General features: G+C 42.3%; 1 protein-coding gene across 4 annotated transcripts in view; it reads right to left on the reverse strand.

Moving 5' to 3' along the window:
• PITPNC1 (phosphatidylinositol transfer protein, cytoplasmic 1) overlaps positions 1–20,201 on the reverse strand; it is a 261,543-nt gene that overhangs the window by 221,311 nt on the left and 20,031 nt on the right. Inside the window, exon 2 of one of the 4 annotated variants that reach the window (XM_018065381.1) lies at positions 6,338–6,461. The exons of the other annotated variants lie outside the window; for them this stretch is intronic. The gene's annotated coding sequence lies outside the window, so the exon portion shown is untranslated. The remainder of the gene's footprint in view (positions 1–6,337; positions 6,462–20,201) is intronic. 4 annotated transcript variants of the gene reach the window in all.

A 20,201-nucleotide genomic window follows, 5' to 3' on the forward strand; every position in this document is an offset into this window, starting at 1 on the left:
AACAGCATTAGTTTCCTGTAGCAGCGATGAGACAGTACTACCAACCATGTCACTTCAAGCAATAGAAATGTTACTCTCTCACGGCTCTTGCTTCCCTTGTGGCTCAGCAGGTAAAGAATCTGCCTGCAATGCAGGAGACCTGGGTTGGGAAGATCCCCTGGAGAAGGGAAAGGCTCCCACTCCAGTATTCTGGCCTGGAGAATTCCACAGACTGTATAGTCCATGGGGTCGCAAAGAGTCAGACACAAGTGAGCGACTTTCACTTTCACTTTCTTTCACGACTCTGCAAGTAGAAGTCCAAAATCAAGGTGTCAGCAGGGCTACACTCCCCCTGAAAGCCCTAAAGAAGAATCCTTCCCACCTCTTCCAGCTTCCAGAGGCCCCAGGAGATCCCTGTGGCTGCATATCCCCAATTTCCACCTCCACTTTCACAAGGCCATCTTTGTGTCTGTGTCCTCTTTTCTTATAAGGACCCCGGTCATTCTATATCCAGAATGATTTCATCTCAAGCTACTTAACTTCTTAACTGACTACATCTGCAAAACCCCTATTTCCAAATAAGGTCACATTCTGAGGATCCGGAAAAACATGAATCTTGAGGAGACTACTGGACCCCCACAGAAGGCTATCACTAAACTGATAACTGAGCATCCCACCTCCCCTGAAAGGCCATCATCATGAATCCCTGAACCTCAACATCCCTGAAGTCCAAGGATTCCTGGTTCCCTTTTATCCCCACTCCTCCTCTTGCCTTGACTTTCCACACATCAGAAAAGTGTTAATTGCTTAGTCGTGTCCGACTCTTTGCAACCCCATGGACTGTAGCCCACCAGGCTCCTAGGTCTATGGGATTCTCCAGGTAAGAATATTGGAGCGGGTAGCCATTCCCTTCTCCAGGGCATTTTCCCAACCCAAGGATTGAACCCCGGTCTCCTGCATTGCAGACAGATTCTTTACAACTGAACCACCAGGGAAGCCCTCCACACATCAGAGACAAAAATCAAATCATGTCACTCTTATAACTCTCAGTGGCTTCCGCACTAAGAAGGCAACATCCCAAACTCCTGGCCAGACCCCCAAAGCCCTATATGATTTGCCCTCTGCCTTGGTCTGCTCCATCTCCTCGGAGAACCAGGTTCTGTTCTGAGCCCCAGTAGCAGTGCCACCTGTGGTCTTGGCCCCTCTGCCCCACGCTGACAACACCCATGTCCAGCCTGTGCTGTTCTGCTGGCTGTCAGACTCCTCTTTGGGAGCATCTTCTCCCACAGCTAGGTGGTCCCATTGCCCATGGCTGGCTAGCACTCTGATGATGCATCTGCCTGCAAGCTTGGTGGATCATAGCAGCCACCACACTCTCCCATGTGATGTCACTCACGTGTCCAGACCTGCTTCCGCAGCTGGAACCAAGTCCTTTGCCTTCCCTACTGCACACTTGTCGTTCTGTCTCCTCTCTAGATCTGGCTTCCGTTGGTCTGGCTCAAGCAAGGAGGAGACAGGAAGACTATAAAAAGCAGGAGAGGGAGAACCATTTAGTGCAGAAGCAACTGGCTCTTTTGCCAAATATCTGCGAGGCTTCTTCCCGTGATTCATGCAGGTCTCTGCTCAGATATCTCATCAAAGGCCTTCCCCATCACTTTTCCCATCGCCACTCCCTGCTTCTTTATCCTGCCTTTTTAAAGTCTCTACCTGACATTATGTTTGTATGTTTATACATTATCATCCAAAGAGCCGACTCATTGGAAAAGGCCCTGATGCTGGGAAAGTTTGAAGGCAAAAGAAGGGGGCGGCAGAGGATGAGATGGTTGGTTAGATAGCATCACCGATTCAACGGACATGAATCTGAGCAAACTCCAGGAGATCATGGAAGACAGAGGTGCCTGGCTTGCTGTAGTCCACAGGGTTGCAAAAGTCGGACACAACTTAGCTACTGAACAACAACATTATTATCTGGGTCCTCCCATGCAGAAGGCAGGAAGTTTCTAGCGGTGCCAGGCATTCCGTGACTTGTGGCTGCACATCCCGAGCGCCCAGAGTGGTATCTGACACATAATAACTACTCAGTAAATAGTGGTAAACTAAATGAGAACAATAGTACCACAGAACTGAAATCCATAGGATACACTGTAACTGCTGACCTTTACAACAGATCTCTCAAGCAATCAAGGCAGAAAAGTATTTATTTTTTTTCTTCCGATTAAATGAGATGTTCCGGAAGCCTTTAACAAAGTTTCTAGAACATAACAAGCCCAGCAAAATGTTAGCTATTATGATAGAAAATATTCTAGAAAAATGTACATGATTTTGTTAAACCTTCCTTATCAGGCACACCCAGCTTGTTTCCTGAGAGTTTCAGACAGCTAGAACTTTCCTGGAGGGTGAATCCACTAGGGAAATACGGGGGTGTGGTTGGTACCACCAGAAACTGAAAATATCTGAGCCAAACAGAGGGCATTTTAAATATAGGTATTGCTGATGAAATAAACATACAGCCCCTTGTCCAAAAAAAGTCACCACTTTAAAAGATAAATGAAGAAAAGGTTTCAGACTGATTCACGTAGAGCCTTTGAAGACATAAAATGTGTGGAAATGTGTGAATTATGCATTTCTCGGGATATATGCTTTTAAGATTAGTAAGGGACAAATCTATATTAGTATTCAAGGCCACAGAAACAAGTCTGTTTTACAAATTACCATGTAATTAAACAGAAGGCTCACAAGATCTATTTTAAGCACATCCTTCCCTTAGTCTTAGTATTCTGCTCACCATCTAAGTCCCCTCTAGCCAAAACCACAACTTAAAAACTGCAAGCTCATGGCACTGTCAAGGAATATTTTCTAACTGTCCCCTAAAACTGCCAGACGAGCCGTGTTCCCGTCATGAATAAGGGTATCAAGAGGTTGATAGGAGGTTAAAAGATGGGGAAAAATATAGTAAGAAGGGTAAAGCTTGAGGGTGAGACAAGACAGGAAACGTAAAAAAAAAAAGATGTTATTTATATTTATGATAATTAAAGGGGCAGTTCATCATAAAGTAGAAACATCTAATGAATGTCTTTAAACCTTCCAAGTTTTTTTATAGTACAAAGCAGCAGATAGAGTTAATGGTCCTGAGATGTTACCATTTATAAACTCCCCTGCATCTGAAACTGTCTTAAACTCTATATAAATCATATCTTTACACCTGTGAAAGGTACTCCTTTTACAGGTGAGCAGAATGAGGTTCAGATCAGAAAAGTTAAGTGATTTGCTCCCAAGTAGTGGGGATGCAGAGCTGCAACTGTGTTTGTTCCAAAGTGGGACTCTTGGCTGCACTGATAATTCCTCAATGATTCTCAAGCACTCTTGCGTCACCACGTTTGCACAGGTTCAATGCCAAACGGAAAAAAACAAAGCCAGTGTAGTCTGTTCTCATAAGGCTAAATTTACTCACTGTTTAAATGCTGAAATCGTTTCATGTTCAAACACACTTCCATAAAACGAAGCATATTTCAACATGAAAATTTCCCCCAATCATAAAAAACAAATTTTAACATGAAAAATTAATGAAAAGAATAGCAGAAGTTTTTAAAATAGCCTTACTCTGCCACATGAAAAGTTGATCTTGCATCAAGTGCCAAAATTTCTTTTGAAATTTTACTGACCCATGAAATAAAAGACTGGCACTATTGCACAACAGTCAGTATTTTTCAATTTACCCATCAGGGGTTTATGAGGTCATTTTAGTTGGTCATTGCCTGCACTCTTTCTATGTCAATAAAATAGAATAAAAAATTGAAAACACCAGGAAATAAGGACAGGTAGCACAAAGGGTAATGAATGCTTCATGAAATGCTTGTTTTAATTGTTTACATAAATGCAGGCTTGTACTGAGTTAGGATGTAAATTTTACTTCTTACTGGGGGTCATAGTCAAAAAAACTTTGAAAGCCTTTATACTGTTTTTCTTAGAGTAATGCATATTCTTTATTGAACATTTGTAAAACAGAAAAATTGTATAAGAAGAAAGTTTAAAATCATCTATAATTCCATTACTCGCAAATGACTATAATTAATAGCTTTATCTCCTAAGCATGTTTTTATATTATACAAACACTAGCTGGACACACAAACACTAAATATTCCTAAGTCCTCTAACATAGCACCACGATTTAAATAGAAGCCTGATCCTCAGTGGCTTTGTGCCATAAATGAGGGAGAACACACATTTTTTGTTTTTATTTTGGCTGCAACATGTGACTTGTGGGATCTTAAGTTCCCGAACCAGGGATTGAACTAGGCTCCATAGCAGTGAAAGCAGCCAGTCCTAACCACTGGACACCAGGGAATTCTGGGGAGAGGGGAAATACTCTTAAACAAGATGAACTAGTGTGATTTTGAATGCTGAGGCTGAGGCATCTATCAGTCTCTGTGATTACATCAATTGATAAGGGGGAATTGATTTCTATCTACCTGCTCACAGAAGGAAAGCAATCTTCCACCTTAAGTGAAAGTCACTCAGTAGTGTCTGACTCTGCAACCCCATGGACTCTCCAGGCCAGAATACTGGAGTGGGTAGCCATTCCCTTCTGCAGGGGATCTTCCCAACCCAGGGATCAAACCCAGATCTCCTGCATTGCAGGAGGATTCTTTATCATCTGAGCCACCAGGGAAGCCCAAGAATACTGGAATGGGTAGCCTATCCCTTCTCCAGTGGATCTTCTGGACCCAGGAATCAAACTGGGGTCTCCCGCATTACAGGCAGATTCTTTACCAACTGAGCTATCCAGGGTGATCTTCCACCTTAAAAGTCAACATTTGACTCCACCATGAACATTTTCAACAAGGATTCAATCAAAGCAGATTATACATTTGCTTGGAATTTTGCTTCCAAGTGTTAAATATGGTATATTTTTAGCCTTGGGAGTGATGGAATTTGTGTTAACAGGTCGTGGTGAGAATAATCAGTTCACAGTCAAGCTCCGGGTGCAGGCAGTGTTCACGTGCAATAGAGGATGACTTTGAAACTCTGGCAAACCTGGCTCACATGATCTTGTGAGAGAAATCGGAGGTTTTAATACTGAGAGACTGTAAATTGTGGGAAAGCAGTAATGTAGCCAAGATCTCACAGTGCCACAAAGCCTTATGGATTAACATGAACTATGACCAGAAGAATTTCTCCCGGCAGGAATCGAGACTAGGAGAGTGGTCTGGTATGGCACCTCCAGAGTGGACACCATGCTTACATTTGCTACAAAGAAGAGACACCCCGAACAGGGTGCTGAAAACGTCACTGGCAAGTAAAAGTGAACTTCACCATGAATAGGAATTCCAACATTATCAATTAATTTGTTTCCTATCAAACATGGGTGTCCTTACCAAGCAATGAAAATGAGGAATCCAATTTTGAGGGAATAAATGTGGAATGCTTAAATAAAAACTAAGTAAGTTGTAAGAAAACGTTGTGATACATCAATAAGGAAACTCTAAACACAAATTTATATTCAGATGAGTTTTTTACTCCAAAGTGTAATTTTCACACTCGCAAGGTTACAGGAAGTTTATGATGATCTATCCAGATGTCAGCGAATCAGGGGTGGCAGGCCAATGGCCTGTTTGGTAAATAAAGTTTTATTAAAACACAGTCAGACTCATCCCTCTCACCTACTGTTTATGGCTACTTTTGAGCTACGAAAGCAGCATTGAAGAATTGTGCCAGAGACCTTGCGGCCTGCAAAGCCAAAAAAAGTTATTCACTGGCCCTTTAAGAAGAAGTTTGCCTAATGTCAGAAATTCTGGTGAAGCAATGCAGGTTTTGAATAAGCTGTGGCCAGTTGTGAGGGCTTAATCCTCCTGCACAATGAACTAGTGATCCTTCTTTCTCTCCAGAGGTCATTTATTAAAGGCCATATAAATAGCTGTAAAACATAACAGGAACACCAGTGGGGTTTGGATTGGTGTTAAAACCAATTTCAGAGAAGTGTGACTTTCAGCGTTGGAAGGAACCTACTCAAAAGCTCTTCTGTGAAACTGATCCGGATGTTCAGCCCAGAGTCCAAATAAGGACCAAGAGACTCAAGAAGGAACATTGCGACTCTGCATGTGAGACTCTGACAATATCTTCCTTCCAGGCTGGAGGATACCAATCTGGAGCCTGCTTTTGAAGGCACTATGGAAACATTCTTCGCTTAACAACTTTCTTTCATTTGTCCTTAATCCCAGAACCACAGGATGGAAACCCACAGAGATACAGTCAGGCACACACTCATCTTGTTCAGTGCAGGTAAACCACATAACCCTATAAGTTGAAAGTACTAGTGACCATATTTCACCAGCTCTCTATATCAAACCCATATGCTCACCTTTAGAAAAGAAAGGCGTGCCCGCTGATTGGGGTCAGGGTGCTCCAGGGGAATATTACCTTCCCCAGGCAAAGCCCTACAAGCTGATGGAGAGTATTTCCGCAATCCATCATGGTTCTTCAATCTGTCAGAAGAAAGACCTTTATTCAAGTTGTATTGCTTGATCTGAAAGCCAAACTCAAAATCTCAGTGCCGTCTTGACAATATTTCTATTAAATAAAATCCTCTCATGTTGTTGGGGGCTTTTAAATCAATCTGCCACAAAAAGCTTCTGAACAAGTTAATAACACAGACGCTGACTCACACTCTCCAGCAGGCACTCCTCCACAAAGAATCAATGGACTCTGTTCAATCTATCAAAACAGTTAGCAGTTGAGCAGTAAAACAATTAAAATGCAGCTCTTCTTTGTATTCTTTCTCATTTAAAAAAAAAAAGGCAAGGATGCTGAAGTCTTGGGAGCAACAGAATTAAGAGCTGCTGAGTTCAAATCAGAGCTTCATTCCTTAGAGCAGAGCTCACGCTTACTAAGTGCTCAGGACACAAAAGGCACTGAGGCACGTCCACACGATCACTCTTTCTCAGTCCACTTTTTTATTTATATTTATTTATTTGTGTTTATTATGAAAGCTGAGTTGATTTACAGTGTTCAGGTGTTAATTTCAGGTGCACAGAAAAGTGATTGCATTATATATGTATATATTCTTTTATAGACATATATTCTTTTTCAGATTTTTTTCCATTATAGGTTATTACAAGATAATGAATATAGTTCCTTGTCTCAGCCCACCTTTTTGAAACTTCTTTTTAATTTTTAAAAAATTTTATTGAAGTATAGTTGATTTACAATGTTGTGTTAGTTTCAAGTGTACAGCGAAGTGAATCAGTTATACATGTATCAACTCTTTCTAAGATTATTTTCTCATATAAGTCATTGAAGAGTATCAAGTAAAGTTCCCTGTTGCCCACTTTTAAAGATGAGCACACTGAAGCTCAGAGGGTTGAAGGGACTTGTCCAAGGTCAAGCACCTAATAAGAAGTGGCAGAAATGGGATTTAAACTCAGTCTATCTCTGAAGCCTTATTTTTTGTTTGGTTTGTTTGTTTTGGCCTCACCACGTGGAGTGCAGGCTCTTAGTTCCCCGACCAGGGAATAGAACCCTCATTCTCTCTACTGGAAGTGGAAATGCTTAACTATTGGACCTCCAGAGAAATCCCCTTATTTTGCTTTGTTTTCTCCTCCCAACTGTATGAAATGGTAGCTGGACAATGTCAAAGGTCTATGAGCTCCTCTCTTCCCAGGACAGGCCAGGGGACATGCTGTTTGGCTTTTTTCTCTGCCTTTCGAAGCGTACATCGGTACAGCCTTTCTTCCGATGATCTGCTTTAAGCCTTCTTCATCACATTCACAAGTGAGTCATACTTCCTGCAAGTTACACCAGCTCACCTTTCTGGGTTCCAAGCATTCACAGATATTAAGCTCATCTCTTATCCTGTGAATCTTAACTTCAATTTGAGGTCATTTCCTGTTGGCCTCGTGTATCATCGATATGTGGAATTCACCACTCGATATTATCTCTGAAAGGTCTCTAATTGCCTTGGCCCTACTAGACTGTGATTCCCATCAAGGAAAAATTTGCTGGCTCACTCACCTCTGTATTTCCAGACCTTGATAAATAGTGACTAGATCAATGGACAATGTAACTTTGCCACACTTCAAGGCAGTAGGGAAACTAAGGCACAGGAAGATTAAGATAGCTTCTCTAAGGTCACAAAAAGAGTGGGACTTCACGTAAGGCGATTTAAGAACCGCCATAACCTGGATGACGTGTCATCTGTTAGAGCAAGCTGGTTTTTCATCTGTTAGAGCAAGCTGGTTTTCCCCCTAATATCACACTACACAAAGAGGTTAGGAATAACATAAACGGATTTTGAAAGCTACCATCCTCTTTTCCCAAGTCTTTGGCACCAAGATAAAAAGGCTTTCGATCTTATATACAGGCTGTATGTGTGACTGTATCCAACACAGGGTGAAAAACTAACAGTTCTTTTGCCACCTGCCAAGTCTTCACAGTGCCATGAAGAAGAAAGCCCACGCTCAACCTGCCTGGAAGGGGAGAAGCCAAGGAGGGGTGTGCAGAGGTATCCCAAAGCGCCGTCTTCCCCTTCGTATCCAGAAAGACCTTAAAAGAGCCCCAGCCAAAGAGACTGGAGCTGAGTATGTTCTAGTTAACATCATGGATAATGCATTATTCATGGATGATAAAATTCTAATCATTGGGATAAGAATGGGCACCCACATGAGGCAGTTTTGATCTTCCTTCAACTACATACATACTATGTAAGTGAAGGATTATTGACTTTTTTCCCTGCAGGCATGTGTGATACTAGTTCCCCCACCAGGGATTGAACCAATACCCTCTGTATTGGAAGCAGAGTCTTAACCACTGGACTAACAGGGAAGCCCCAAGGACTACTGATTTGATTAGAAGAAATATTGGAAAATATGTCTGAGTATTAAGGCACTAAGTGCTTCTCTGGGGAGAAAATATATTAAATGTCAGGAAATGCAATGGGAATAAAAACACAAGTAGAAAATTGAATGGATTCATGTTGTGGGTCTCCAAGAATTTAAAAATCTGGCTACACATTGAGATTTTTTTTTTTTTTTTTTTCGCTCCGTTGCTCCTGGCTGCATTCAGAGGCATGCTGACAGGCCGTGACTTAATAATTCCTGAGAATTTTCCTTTGAAGGTTTTCAAATAGTATTTAAAACAAAGCATGCCATTAAAAAAGACTCACTGATCACTGATCAGTACAATATATTCCTTTCCACGGAGTGCCTTTTTATAGCTCCAGTGTGAAAAGCATTGCTTTCCTGCTACCCTCTTGGGGATCAAAGGCAGACTGATGTCAAGTGCTCAGAGCACAAAGGGAAAAAAGGTCTCCGATAACTTTGTGCTTTATGTACAGCCAGAGGTGGATCATTCTGGTACAAAAGGATTTTTTTTTTTTAATGAATCCATTGACTCTGTAATGCAGGAAAAAAGAGGGTCTTCCCTTTCTCAGAATTCTCCTGATCCCATATTTAAGGTCAAAACTAGAAAGCATCCCAAATAAGGATGAAAGATTGGCTTCACTCTTAGCTCTAAAGCATGTACTGAATCCGCAAAACTTGAGACAAGGACTCAGAGAAGGATCCACGAGTCTGGCACGGCAACTTGAGATGATGTTTGCTGGATATAAATCTGTCTTTCCTAGGAAATACACCCTATCTACGCTCTAAGAATTAGGAAACTTCTAGAATCTATGCCAGTGAAGCAGAGCTGACCGACCAAGTCGGAGAAGCGTCTACTTCTCCACCACACGTAGCTATCTTCCCCACATGCAGCCTGTCTTTTCCCACCTCCTGTTGCCAACTTTCTTTTTAAACAAATATTTATGTATTTTTATTTGTTTATTTAGCTACACCACTTCTTAATTGTGACATGTGGAATCTCAGCTGTGCACACAAACTCTCAGTTACAGCATAGGACTTCCCTGACCAGGGATCGAACCCAGGCACCCTGCGTTGGGAGCATGGAGGCTAAGCCACACGAGAAGACCCTGACAACTTTCTTGCGTCCACCTTTTTCCTCTCCTTTTCTCCTTCTTCCTCAAAGCAAGGTTTTACTCATGGTTACAAGCCACAGTAGAGTCTCTGCTTTAATTTACTGACTTATCAATCTAGTGTTAATCTGGGCAAAGAGGGTGCTGTCCTCTGCTCCTTACCGATCAGCTGGCATAAAAAGAAAGGGTTACTCAGTAATGCCAAGCTAGACCCAAGTAGCATGAAGTTCTCACAGGCTGATAGACCTCCGAATGCAACCCAGGGCATCAGTCATGCCTGTTCTCTCTGGTCAAAGGTATTCATTTTCATCATGCTTATATTAAGCAGAGTCCCTAAAATGACTGCCATCCCCAGTTGCTAATGTCTTTCATTTTTGCTTCCTCCTCCTCCAGCAAGACTGTTTCAGGGAACATGCAGAAATCTGCTTACCTAGCCAAAGAATGAAAAATGTGATGCTCTAGCGATAGGAACTTTCTTCATGAAACACTGAAATCCCATTTCCCTGCATTGTAATTTCTAGGTCATTACTTACTAGGCAAAGTTAGAATATTCCATTTAAATGTAAAATTGTCTTCTCCTAGGAACAGCAGGGCAGCGCTGCCATAAACAAACCAATTGAACGAGTTAGAAATTTAGTCTCTAATCAAAATAGGTTTGGGCTTCCCTTGGTGGCTCAGACAGTAAAGAATCTGCCTGCAATGCTGGAGACCTGGGTTCGATCCCTGGGTTGGGAAGATCCCCTGGAGAAGGGAACGGCTACCCCCTCCAGTATTGTTGCCTGGAGAATTCCGTGGACAGAGGAGCCTGACGGGCTAGTCCATGAGGGTGCAAAATAGGTGTGGGGGGCTTTATAACAGTCTACAAGGTAATAAACAGATCTTAATCTACTACCCAATCATCTCCTGATAATGAGGTTATGTGCTTGGTAGCCTTAAGAGTCAAATCATCTCTTAGTGAGATCTATCATACGTACTTCCCAAGGGAAGAATACCCTAATATGTTGCCTCTTTCCATTGACTAAAGCTGTCGGAACCTCCATGTCTACAGGAAACCAGAGAGAACTTTTCACAGTACCAAGTACAAAAGTATGCTCTCAGCAGGACAGTTGATGAGAAGTTATTTTGAAAGTGTACAAATGGGTTTCCCGGGTGGTTCAGTGGTTAAGAATCCACCATGCGATGCAGGGGACACAGGTCCAATCCCTGGTCCAGGAAGATCTCACATGCTGCAGAGCAACTAAGCCTGTGACCACAACTGCTAAGCCAGTGCTTTAGAGCCAGTGAGCTGAAACTCCTGAGCCCGTGTGCCACAACCACTAAAGCCCGAGTGCCCTAGAGCTCGCGCTCTGCAACAAGAGCAGCCACCTCAGTGAGAAGCCTGCGCGTCGCAACTGGAGAGCAGCCCCCACTCACCGCAACCAGAGGAAGCGCACGCAGCAATGAAGACCCAGCGCAGCCATAAATAATTAAAATTTTAAAACAGTGTGGTGCAGCAAAAACGGAACTTTTCACATGGTCATGCTCATGTTAGTCGCTCAGTCATGTCTGACTCTTTGCGACCCCCTGGACTGTAGCCCACAAGGCTCCTCTGTCCATCGAATTTTCCAGGCAAGAATTCTGGAGTGGGTAGCCATGCCTTTCTCCAGGGGATTTTCCCGATTCAGGGGTCAAACCCAGGTCTCCTGCATTGCAGGCAGATTCTTCACTAGCTAAGCCATTTTCAAATATGGTAGGACCCTATCCAGGTATATCAGCATCCCGGTACTGAGAAGCAGGGGCCTGAAGAATCTAGGCAGCAATATACTGTATCTCGCCCAGTTCCCCATGACTGTTTTGTTTTCCCTAGGTTTAAGTTATCTATAGCTGCAATCATAGGTTCTTAATCTGGCTGTGACTGAAATTATACGAAATTTCACTGTAAATAAAATAGCATTCATATGAACAATGAAAAGGGGTGCACACTTACACACAGAAAAGGACAAAGCATTATTTGGAAAGTTAAATGAGTTTTTTAGAGTTAGTACCTGTGTTCCTAAAAGTCCAGTCACTGTCATGCTATTTTACATATTAAACATACATGACACTGATATCGGCATGCCTTCAATTCTGCTATCATTCTTCAACACACAAATGAGAGCAAAGAACAGCAGTACATTTTTACACATAAGTATAAAAAACATTCAGGCTTGTTTTTCAGGCGAGAGTCATTTTTAAAAGTCAGTGTTTTCCTTCCAAAAGACATGACTATTGCGTATTTATCCTATCTAAGTTGGAACTTTATCATTTTCAACCAAAGTTCCTGGCAAATCATTCAGAAGAAAGAAGAGGACAACATGATCTTCAAAAAATGTTATAAATCTTCAAAGAGAATAAAGTTTGAATGAGTTTCTGGGTTCCAAAAGATGTAACATTTTAGATTTCATTTATTAAGGGCCTTGTAAGGCCATTACATAACCATGTTCATAGAACTGTAATAGCCAACATTTCATTAGCTCTGATTTTTCAAGAGAGCCAAGGCAATAAAAAGAGATATTAAAAGTTAGCTACATAGTACATTGGAAAACCATAATTAGTTTGATTTGGTCAAAGGATAGGACAGGGGCAAAAGATGAGGCTGGGAGAAGTCTGCCCTGGAGGACTTTAAATGTCATGCAAAAAGACTTAAACTCACTGTAAAAGAGGGTGTGTTGACGATAGGGATTTGGAGAAGAATGAGATGTGAGTCTTGGTATTAAGAAACTTCATATCTAATGGAAGTGACACCCAGAGAGGTTCCTGAGCTAAAGAAAAGCAAGAGATGGAAATCCCCTGGTGGTCCAGTGGTTAACACTCCGCGCTTCCAATACAAGGCCTGTAGGTGCAATCCCTGGTCAGGGAATTAAGATTCCCACGTTCCCAGCAGCCAAAAAAAAAAAAAGAAACAGAAAGGCAGGAGAGAAATGAATTATGGCTGAGGAGACAGGAAACCTTCTCTGAGAATGTAGCATCCCATCTGACCCCTGAGCTGCTGCTGCTGCTGCTAAGTCGCTTCAGTCGTGTCCGACTCTGTGGAGGGGAAGGTAACATTTTGATAGCAGTGGATAGTAGATGGAGAGGCCGGGCAAAGACTGGGAGTCAGAAACACACAGAGGAGAGCTAGAAAACGATGAGAATTTCGATTCGGCTGTACACGCAGATGCACGGGGAGCACCCTGCAGAAAGAGGTTCCCCTCTGCCTGCAGTTCTCTATGGCACAGCATCCCTCGTGACCATGTCATTATTCCTAGCCATTTGTGTTTCTTCTCTGTGGTTGGCTGCCTGTTTCTAACTCTAGGCCAGGGGGTGGTAAACGTAAAGAACAAGAAAGCAAATATTTTAGCATGCAGACGCTGTCATGACTATTATACTCTGCCACTGTAGTAAGAAAGTGGCTATAGACAGTGTGCGAGCGAAGCAATGAGACTGTGTTCCCATAAAACTTTATTGATTAAAAAAAAAAAAAAACTGACCCACAGAATGTAGTTTGCAGACCTCTGCTCTGAACTGCACGGCAACTGACAAGCGCTGGGGCAGTCTATATACACAGCCTGGTGTGGCAGGCAATGAATGTCTCAATGCAGAAGACCACTAATAGGGCTGTAAAGCTGAGTTGAGAGTCCATCTGATAAGGATATGTGCTAGGGAGTTTGGGCTTATTATTCAAATTAGTGGGACACCCTTCAAGGTGGTCTGGGTTTATTTATTTGGCTGCGCCGGGCCTTAGTTGTAGCATGTGGGATCTAGCTCCCTGAACAAGGATTGAACCCAGGCCCCCTGCATTGACAGCTTGGAATCTGAGCCACTGGGTCACCAGGGAAGTCCCTGGGGGGGTCTCTTTTATAAGCATGCTAATCCCATTCATGACACAAATCTACCCTTACGACCTAATCACCTCTCAAAAACCCCATTTCTACCATCACATTAGGGATTAGGTTTCAACATATGAATTTGGGAGGGACATAATCATTCAGTTTATGACACTAGGCATAACATCAACTTATTCCTGAGATCAAGTTGCCTCCTTGTATTCGAGTTTCAGTTTCTGGAATACAAGGCCTGATGAGCTACTCGAGTGCCCTTAGGGTTGGGACATCTTACCAATCTCCTCTTCCCTCACTCCTGCTTTGTAACTGACATCCTGTCCCTGAGTCCCACTCTGACTTGGAGCACTTTCCCACATGTTTCTCTGATGCTGCCAGGCAAGCTGCCTGCATCTCCCATCTGTCTACCTTCCAAAGGCCTTTCTTCACCTTTTACATGGCCATTCCCTGTTGACACCCGTCTACCTGGAACACACTGGTGGTCCAGTATAGAGCCTGTTGTGTTTTCCAGGTGTAACTCCCTGTAATCACAAGCAGAGAACACTTTTATCTCCTTCAAGGTTCTAGGTATCACCTAACTCAACTTTGTCAGTCAACTTTCACATAATGCTATAGGATGAGATAGGGTATGTTTCTCATCACCATGGACACAATTTGGTCTTAGCATAGCTATTCTGCACTAATATGCGGACTCCAAGAAAGGGAAGCCTCTCCCCTCTACTCTTGGTGCCCTGATTCTGCCAACTGCTACACTATAGTAGCTCCAGACCCTATATAAGAGAGTAATAATAGGTTGGTGTGATGTTGCTTCGGAGAAGGCAATCGCACCCCACTCCAGTACTCTTGCCTGGAAAATCCCACGGCAGAGGAGCCTGGTAGTCTGCAGTCCATGGGGTCACTAAGAGTCAGACATGACTGAGCGACTTCACTTTCACTTTTCATTTTCATTCATTGGAGAAGGAAATGGCAACCCACTCCAGTGTTCTTGCCTGGAGAATCCCAGGGATGGGGGAGCCTGGTAGGCTGCCGTCCATGGGGTCACACAGAGTTGGACATGACTGAAGCGACTTAGCAGTGATGTTGCTTTAGTGAACAAACATACACCCTTATTTACTACTAGCAAAAGCTTCATCATCTCAACCAGCTAAAGGTCTGTTTAAGCCTCACACTAATATTTACAAATTTACAGAGATACTAATTGGATACTCAGTTCTCCAGCTATTGGCCTTTTGCTTGTTGAGAACAATTCTTGCTAATAAAATATCAGAAGCCTAAGAGGCAAATTCCACTTGCAAATTTTACTACTTCTTTCCTTTAGGTAATGACTTTTCAAAGAGACACTAAACAAATAGAATATCTAAAAACTGAATTTTCCCAAATGTAAACTCTTCTACATTGCTCATAGGAACATAAATATTACAATTACTTTGGGGAAACATGTGCATAACTCTACACTCCTAAGCATATTCCCCAGAACGACTCTCACACGTGGGAAGTAAAACACATGCTCAAGTATGTTACCAGCCACAGTGTTCAGAAAAGCAAAACTCTGGAAACAACCCACTGTGCATGGATCAAAGAATGAATTAAATACAGTATGGCAGATTCATATGAAGGATACTGTACAGCCATAAGGGCTTAGCTTCCCAGGTGACTCAGTGGTAAAGAATCCACCTGCCAGTGCAGTGACATGGGTTTGATCCTTGGGTCAGGAAGATCCCAGGGAGACGGAAATGGCAAACCACTCCAGTATTCTTGCCTGGAGAAACCCATGCGCAGGGGAGCCTGGCGGGCTACGGTCCATGGGGTCACAGGGTCTAAACAGCAGCAGCAGCAGCAGCATACAGCCATAAAAAATGAATGAATCAGGGCCATGAGTTTCAATCTCAGAATCAAAATGTTGAGTAAAATAGATTGAGTTCTGCAATATAAGGGGGAAAATAGTCTTTTTCAAAAATGATGCTGAGTCTTTGGCCATACCACCCTGAATACACCCAATCTCATCTGATCATGGAAGTGAAGCAGGATCCGGCCTGGCAAGTACTTGGATGGGAGACCACCTGGGAATACTGGCGCTACAGGCTTTTAAAAAATGATGCTGGGACAAAATGGGTATTCACATGCAAAAGAATGAATTTGGATCATTCCTCTCTATCACATTCAAACATCTGGCTCAGATGGTAAAGAATCTGCCCGCAATGCAGGAGACCCAGGTCTGACCCATGAGTCGGGAAGACCCCCTGGAGAAGGGAATGACTACCCTCTCCAGTATTCTTGCCTGGAGAATTCCATGGACAGAGGAGCCTGGTGGGCTACATCCATGGAATCGCAAAGAGTCAGACATGACTGAGCGACTAACACTTTCACTTCACTTCATATTCAAAAATCCACTCAAAATGGACCAAAGACCTGAATATAAGAGCTTAAATGATAAAACTCTTAGAAGAAAACATAAGTATAAATCTTTGTGATATTGGATTAGGGAATGATTTCTTAAATATTACACCCAAAGCACAAGAAATCAAAGAAAAAGTAGATACCTTGAACTTAATAAAAATTTAAAACTGTTGCCCTTTAAAGGACATTATCAAGAAAGTGGAAAAGCAACCCACAGAATGTGAGAATATTTTTGCAAATCATGTTACCTGATAAGGGTCTAACATCCAGAATATAGAAAGAACTCTGAGAACCCAACAATAAAAGGACAACATAACCTGAATAGAAATGTGTCCAAAGATATGCAAATAGCCAATAGGCCCAAGAAAAGATGTCCAGTATTACTCATCATTCAGTTCAGTTCAGTTCAGTTCAGTCACTCAGTCGTGTCCGACTCTTTGCAACCCCATGAATTGCAGCCCGCCAGGCCTCCCGGTCCATCACCAACTCCCAGAGTTCATTCAAACTTATGTCCATTGAGTTGGTGATGCCATCCAGCCATCTCATCCTCTGTCATCCCCTTCTCCTCCTGCCCCCAACCCCTCCCAGCATCAGAGTCTTTTCCAATGAGTCAACTCTTTGCATGAGGTGGCCGAAGGATTGGAGTTTCAGTTTCAGCATCAGTCCTTCCAATGAACACACAGGACTGATTTCCTTTAGAATGGACTGGTTGGATCTCCTTGCAGTCCAAGGAACTCTCAAGAGTCTTCTCCAACACCACAGTTCAAAAACATCAGTTCTTCGGTGCTCAGCTTTCTTCACAGTCCAACTCTCACATCCATACATGACCACTGGAAAAACCATAGCCTTGACTAGACGGATTACTCGTCATTCAGTTCAGTTCAGTTCAGTCACTCAGTCGTGTCTGACTCTTTGCGACCCCATGAATCTCAGCACACCAGGCCTCCCTGTCCATCACCATCTCCCGGAGTTCACTCAAACTCACGTCCATCGAGTCGGTGATGCCATCCAGCTATCTCATCCTCAAAACCACACTGAGCTCCAACTGCACACCCACTAAGGATGACTAGAATAAAATAGACAGAAAGGAGGACCTTCCCTAGTGGTCCAGTGGTCAAGAATTCACCTTGCAATGCAGGGGACATGGGTTCCATCGCTGTTTGAGGAAATAAGATCCCACTTCCATGGAACAACTAAGCCTCTATGGTGCAACTACTGAGCTGGAACACCACAACTAAAGTTCATGAGCCCCAACAAAAGAGCCCACATGCAGCAAGCAAGACCCTACACAGCCAAATAAATAAATACTTTTAAAAATTATTTTTTAAAAAAGAAAGTAACAAGTGTTGGCTAGGATTCAGAGAATCTAGAACACTCATACACCACTGGTGGGAATGTAAAACAGTGCATCAACTGTGGAAAACACTCTGGCAGTTCCTCAATAAGTTAAACAGACTTTCCACAAGACCCAGCAATTCCACCTCTAGGTGTATCTATCCAGCAGAACTGAAACTGTAGAAACAAACCAAAGGTCCATCAACTGCTGACTGTAAAAACAAAATGTGATATATCCCTACAATAAAGTAATATTCAGCTATAAAAAAGAATGAAGTACTGACTCACACGACATGAAGGAATCATGAAAACGCCATGCTAAGGCAAAGAGAGCCATGTATTGCATGATTCCATCTATATGAAATGTCTGAAGCACGCAAATCTGTAAAGATAGAAAGTAGATCAGTGGTTGCCAAGGGCTGGGGAGGCGATTACCAGTGGGTACAGGGTTGCTTTTTGAATGGTAGAAACGTTCTGGAACAAGAGTGGTGATGGCTACACAATTTTGTGAATATACTAAAACTGCTGATCTGTACACTTATTATAAGAGTGAAGTCTATGTTATATGAATTATATTTCAAGACAAAAAGTTAATAGAGAAAAACCCCAGCAAGCTGTTAAAGACTACCTCCTCTGGGATGCCACGTGTATAGAGAGCCTGGGATCAGTTGGGGTCACATAGAGGGCTAAATGAACTTGCTATCATTCTACTTATTAAACTGGGCAAATGAGTAGATGGGTGTATTGCTTCATAAGTATTCAATAGAAAATAAAACACTTAAAAGAGCAATTCATATACCCTTTTCCTGTTTTTCAAACCACAATCAATAGAAAAATTGGATCTGAATTTATTTTATTTTTTAACTGACGGATAATTGCTTTATAATATTGTGTTGGCTTCTGCCATACAACAGCATGAATCAGCCATGGGTACACACATGTCCCCTCTCTCTTGAACCTCCTTCCCTCCTCCCAGTCCATCCCATCCCTCTAGGTTGTCACAGAGCACCAGATTTGAGCTCCCTGCATCATACAACAAATTCCCACTGGTTTTCCATTTTATGTATGGTAAAGTATATGTTTAAATGCTACTCTCCCAATTCATCCCACCATCGGCAGATGAATGGATAAAGAAGCTGTGGTACATACATCCACTGGAATATTACTCAGCCATGAAAAGGAACACATTTGAACCAGTTCTAATGAGGTGGATGACTCCAGAGCCTATTATACACAGTGAAGTAAGAAAGAGAAAAGCAAATATCGTATTAACACATATATATGGAATCTAGAAGGGTCGTACTGATGAGCCTACTTGCAGGGCAGCAATGAAGATGCTTCCCCAGTGGCTGAGATGGTAAAGAATCCGCCTGCAGTGTGGGAGACCTGGGTTCTGTCACTGGGTTGGGAAGATCCCCTGGAGGAAGGCATAGCAACCCCTTACAGTATTCTTGCCTGGAGAATCCCCATGGACAGGGGAGCCTGGTGGGCTACGTCCATGGGGTCACAAAGAGTCAGACATGACTGAGCAACTAAGCACGCACAATGGAGATACAGACACAGAGAACAGACTTGTGATCTGAAGTTAAATGACCATAAATTCATAGTCAACCTTAACTAAGAAACCACAGTGTGCAAAACACCATTAAAAAGAAAGAAAAAGAGGCAGCGTATTTTAGAAAGAGGCATGACAATCACCATCCTCCAAAGAGCTTATAACCTAAAGCATGAGTGGCCACCAGCTCCGGAGAGCCAAAACACCAGCTTCCTCATGGAATAACTTCAGCAAGGGTTTTGTCATTCCCAGCACCAGCTATAATTAAAGAATCAATTTCACACAATTAAAATATCAATACTTTTAGAGTTTCAAATTTGTATCCTGAGAAGTTGTTTCATCTCCCTTTTATAAATCTGCTTTTAAGGACTCAGGCTAAGGAATTAAAAGCACATGGAACTGTAAAGAACTTGTTTCCAAGACTTGTTTTTCACTTGAAGTAATGTATTTTTAAGCCCCAACATAAATGATATCTATAGATTATCACATATTTTTATCTAGGTTCTATTAGTTTCTGAATATTCATATAATGACATCTTGAAATGCCTTTTTTACAAGGTACAGTCTAGATAAACACAGAAGCTTTCTAAAAACAATTAAGCTTCCTTCAAGATTTATGTCACTGTAAGGTTATTGAAAATTGATTCTAGTTTCCAGTTTTACCTAAGATCGGCAAATGCAAGTGGTTACAACTTGAACATACTCTTTCCACTAAGAAGGTCAATATTTTTATTTTATATCACAGTTTCTACAGATATATACTCCAGAAATATATCATTCCAGGAACATATATTCCTTTTAGGATCAACTATCTAAATTAACACAAATAACTTGATAAAGAATGAGGGGCAACTTCTCTTTGGCTGTGGAAAGCAAATGGAAATTTGTAGCCAAAGTGCTGTGCATCAGAAGCCAGCTCTGCCACTGATTCTCTGGGTGACTGGCAAATCCAGTGAGCCTCAGTTTCGACATCTATAAAATGTAGATAAAAGCATCCACTTTGAAGGATCTTGGAGAAGGAAATGGCAACACACTCCAGTATTCTTGCCTGGAGAATTCCATGGAGAGAGGAGCCTGGCGGGCTGCAGTCCATGGGGTAAAAAAAGCCGGACAAGACCGAGTGACTAATGCT

The sequence above is a fragment of the Capra hircus genome, chromosome 19 (assembly GCF_001704415.2).
Source record: "Capra hircus breed San Clemente chromosome 19, ASM170441v1, whole genome shotgun sequence".
Taxonomy (NCBI): Eukaryota; Metazoa; Chordata; class Mammalia; order Artiodactyla; family Bovidae; genus Capra; species Capra hircus.